Here is a 5,000-nt window from a genome sequence, read left to right on the forward strand (position 1 = left end):
TGTCAAAAAGAATTCTAAGTGTCAAAAAAATTCTAAGTGTCAAAAAAATTCTAAGTGTCAAAAAAAATTCTAAGTGTCAAAAAGAATTCTAAGTGTCAAAAAAAATTCTAAGTGTCAAAAAAAATTCTAAGTGTCAAAAAAAATTCTAAGTGTCAAAAAAAATTCTAAGTGTCAAAAAAATTCTAAGTGTCAAAAAAAATTCTAAGTGTCAAAAAAAATTCTAAGTGTCAAAAAAAATTCTAAGTGTCAAAAAAAATTCTAAGTGTCAAAAAAATTCTAAGTGTCAAAAAAAATTCTAAGTGTCAAAAAAAATTCTAAGTGTCAAAAAAAATTCTAAGTGTCAAAAAAAATTCTAAGTGTCAAAAAGAATTCTAAGTGTCAAAAAAAATTCTAAGTGTCAGAAAGGGAAATGAGTAACCAAGAAGAGAAATGAGTAACCAAGAAATCAGTAACCAACAGGAGAAATGAGTAACCAAGAAGAGAAATGAGTAACCAAGAAATCAGTAACCAACAGGAGAAATGAGTAACCAACGGGAGAAATGAGTAACCAACGGGAGAAATGAGTAACCAACGGGAGAAGTCAGTAACCAACGGGAGAAATCAGTAACCAAAGGGAGAAGTCAGTAACCAACGGGAGAAATCAGTAACCAACAAGAGAAATGAGTAACCAACGGGAGAAATCAGTAACCAAAGGGAGAAGTCAGTAACCAACGGGAGAAATCAGTAACCAAGCTTATTTTTGGTTGGTTACTGACTTCTCCGTTCAACTTGGAGCTGCCCTTGTGCACGATCAAGGAGGGGTATTATCGGCCACGGGGGCTTAATTTTCGCCTAAGGGGAGCGATTTGGAGGCCGTGGCCGGGTGAGGCGCGCCTCTCGAAGGGGAGGGATTTGAATTTCGGCTGCATTGAGGGTAGCTGCCCGCTGTTGTGGGTTTTTGGAGCCTGAGCCCGTTCAACTTGGAGCTGCCCTTGTGCACGATCAAGGAGGGGTATTATCGGCCACGGGGGCTTAATTTTCGCCTAAGGGGAGCGATTTGGAGGCCGTGGCCGGGTGAGGCGCGCCTCTCGAAGGGGAGGGATTTGAATTTCGGCTGCATTGAGGGTAGCTGCCCGCTGTTGTGGGTTTTTGGAGCCTGAGCCCGTTCAACTTGGAGCTGCCCTTGTGCACGATCAAGGAGGGGTATTATCGGCCACGGGGGCTTAATTTTCGCCTAAGGGGAGCGATTTGGAGGCCGTGGCCGGGTGAGGCGCGCCTCTCGAAGGGGAGGGATTTGAATTTCGGCTGCATTGAGGGTAGCTGCCCGCTGTTGTGGGTTTTTGGAGCCTGAGCCCGTTCAACTTGGAGCTGCCCTTGTGCACGATCAAGGAGGGGTATTATCGGCCACGGGGGCTTAATTTTCGCCTAAGGGGAGCGATTTGGAGGCCGTGGCCGGGTGAGGCGCGCCTCTCGAAGGGGAGGGATTTGAATTTCGGCTGCATTGAGGGTAGCTGCCCGCTGTTGTGGGTTTTTGGAGCCTGAGCCCGTTCAACTTGGAGCTGCCCTTGTGCACGATCAAGGAGGGGTATTATCGGCCACGGGGGCTTAATTTTCGCCTAAGGGGAGCGATTTGGAGGCCGTGGCCGGGTGAGGCGCGCCTCTCGAAGGGGAGGGATTTGAATTTCGGCTGCATTGAGGGTAGCTGCCCGCTGTTGTGGGTTTTTGGAGCCTGAGCCCGTTCAACTTGGAGCTGCCCTTGTGCACGATCAAGGAGGGGTATTATCGGCCACGGGGGCTTAATTTTCGCCTAAGGGGAGCGATTTGGAGGCCGTGGCCGGGTGAGGCGCGCCTCTCGAAGGGGAGGGATTTGAATTTCGGCTGCATTGAGGGTAGCTGCCCCGCTGTGGTGGTTTTTCGGAGCCTGAGCCCGAGCGGGGCGTCGGTTCCCGAGGTGGGCAGGAGTCGCTGTGCCCGTGAGGCTGCCTGGCCGAGTCGGAGTGCTGTGGGACGGCGGGGAGCGGGTTTTCCCGGGCGAGGGGGCGATCCCGAGGAAGGGGAGCGATTTGGAGGCCGTGGCCGGGTGAGGCGCGCCTTTCGGAGGGGAGGAATTTGAATTTCGGCTGCATTGAGGGTAGCTGCCCGCTGTTGTGGGTTTTTGGAGCCTGAGCCCGAGCGGGGCGTCGGTTCCCGAGGTGGGCAGGAGTCGCTGTGCCCGTGAGGCTGCCTGGCCGAGTCGGAGTGCTGTGGGACGGCGGGGAGCGGGTTTTCCCGGGCGAGGGGCCGATCCCGAGGAAGGGGAGCAGTTCCGAGGCCGTGGCCGGGTGAGGCGCGCCTTTCGGAGGGGAGGAGTTTGAATTTCGGCTGCATTGAGGGTAGCTGCCCCGCTGTGGTGGTTTTTCGGAGCCTGAGCCCGAGCGGGGCGTCGGTTCCCGAGGTGGGCAGGAGTCGCTGTGCCCGTGAGGCTGCCTGGCCGAGTCGGAGTGCTGTGGGACGGCGGGGAGCGGTTTTTCCCGGGCGAGGGGGCGACCCCGAGGAACTCGGCCGGCGGGGAGGCGTTCCGGCCCGGGCGAGGGGCGCGGACCCGACCGGAGACGTCCAAAACCTTGAAAGGGGTAAGCGGGAAAAGGTCAGCAAAGTGCCCGAAGCAGTAAGGCGAAAAAGCCGTCGGAACCTCCGAAAATGAGTAAAAGCCCGGAAGGAGTAAGGTGGAGAAGTCAGCAAAGTGCCCGAAATGTCCGAAGCAGTAAGGCGAAAAAGCCGTCGGAACCTCCGAAAATGAGTAAAAGCCCGGAAGGAGTAAGCGGGAAAAGTCAGCCAAGTGCCCGAAATGTCCGAAGCAGTAAGGCGAAAAAGCCGTCAGAACCTCCGAAAATGAGTAAAAGCCCGGAAGGAGTAAGCGGGAAAAGTCAGCCAAGTGCCCGAAATGTCCGAAGCAGTAAGGCGAAAAAGCCGTCAGAACCTCCGAAAATGAGTAAAAGCCCGGAAGGAGTAAGCGGGAAAAGTCAGCCAAGTGCCCGAAATGTCCGAAGCAGTAAGGCGAAAAAGCCGTCAGAACCTCCGAAAATGAGTAAAAGCCCGGAAGGAGTAAGCGGGAAAAGTCAGCCAAGTGCCCGAAATGTCCGAAGCAGTAAGGCGAAAAAGCCGTCAGAACCTCCGAAAATGTCCAAAAGCGTGAAATCAGTAACCAGGAAAATGCTTAAAAATGGCCAAAAGTGTGAAATCAGTAAGCAGGAAAAGTCGGGAAAATGCATAAAAATGGCCAAAAGTGTGAAATCAGTAAGCAGGAAAAGTCGGGAAAATGCATAAAAATGGCCAAAAGTGTGAAATCAGTAAGCAGGAAAAGTCGGGAAAAGTGTCTAAAAATGCTTGGAAATCTGAGGAAAATGCCCGAAAATGAGGCCCCTCGGTCGGGAGGAGGAAGTCGAAAATCCCCGTGCCCGACGAGGGAAGTCAGTAACCAGAAGGAAAAACTTAGAAAAAAATTCTAAGTGTCAAAAAAAATTCTAAGTGTCAAAAAAATTCTAAGTGTCAAAAAAAATTCTAAGTGTCAAAAAAAATTCTAAGTGTCAAAAAAAATTCTAAGTGTCAAAAAAATTCTAAGTGTCAAAAAAAATTCTAAGTGTCAAAAAAAATTCTAAGTGTCAAAAAAAATTCTAAGTGTCAAAAAAATTCTAAGTGTCAAAAAAATTCTAAGTGTCAAAAAAAATTCTAAGTGTCAAAAAAAATTCTAAGTGTCAAAAAAAATTCTAAGTGTCAAAAAAATTCTAAGTGTCAAAAAAAATTCTAAGTGTCAAAAAAAATTCTAAGTGTCAGCGGAGGAAAGTCGGTGGGGAAGGGGAAAAATCCGAAAATCCACGCCGGGTTGGAGTTCCAGGGCCCCGCTGGAGGGGTGGGAATTCGCCCCGGCGCCTTGCCCCGTTGCAATAAAGTGTCCGCAGCCCGAAAACTTTAACTTTGAAAAATCACGGAAGTCGGCAAGGGGGACGATCCGAGTACCGTTTGCGGGCTTTCGGTGCCTCATCGTCGGACTGAAATTTCAAATTCGCCCCCAAAGTGCAACTCGTCATTTTCGGCCGGGGGGGTTGGCGGGGTACCCGGAGATTTTCGGGAACACGTTTTTTAGAACAAAATGGCGGCTCGGGACCACTTTGAGACGGGCCCGAGGAACGGTTCCAAAGACGGTGGGCGGCAATTTGGAACTCGTGTGCATGCCAAAGAGCTCTCGGAGGTCGGATTTTGAACACTTTGTCGAATTTTGAACACTTTGTCGAATTTTGAACACTTTGTCGAATTTTGAACACTTTGTCGAATTTCGAACACTTTGTCGAATTTTGAACACTTTGTCGAACATGCGAACACTTTGTCGAACTTTTGAACGCTAACAGTCGAACTTTTGAACGCTAATAGTCGAACTTTCGAACGCTTTGTCGAATTGTGAACATGTTGGCCGTGACATTCGACACTCGGGCGATTAAACACTCGATAATCCGCCCATTTTAAGTTCGACACTCGGGCGATTAAACACTCGATAATCCGCCCATTTTAAGTTCGACACTCGGGCGATTAAACACTCGATAATCCGCCCATTTTAAGTTCGACACACCTGGGCGATTAACACTCGATACTCTGAGCCCATGGTAAGTTCGACAGTCTGGCGATTTTTGTGTTCGATACTCTGAGCTGAATTAAGTTCGACAGTCTGGCGATTTTTGTGTTCGATACTCTGAGCTGAATTAAGTTCGACAGTCTGGCGATTTTTGTGTTCGATACTCAGTGCTGCTTTTAACTTCGACACTCTGGTGGCGATTTGTGTTCCTCGACACTTTGGCGGTTGTGTTCGACATAGTCTTGGCGACTTCCTACCAGACCTTCCGATCTCTTCGCGCCAGTTCTAACTGTCCAAGGCCTCCGGGCCCGAAACGTCGGAGGGCGGGCAAAGGCGGCGCAGCCCGGGGCCGTCGACCCGGAAACGGCCGTCCCCCCTCCGCGGGTAACCTCGTCCTGGCAGGCCAGGCAGGCTC

This window comes from Stegostoma tigrinum, unplaced genomic scaffold (assembly GCF_030684315.1).
Source record: "Stegostoma tigrinum isolate sSteTig4 unplaced genomic scaffold, sSteTig4.hap1 scaffold_390, whole genome shotgun sequence".
In the NCBI taxonomy this organism is placed as follows: domain Eukaryota; kingdom Metazoa; phylum Chordata; class Chondrichthyes; order Orectolobiformes; family Stegostomatidae; genus Stegostoma; species Stegostoma tigrinum.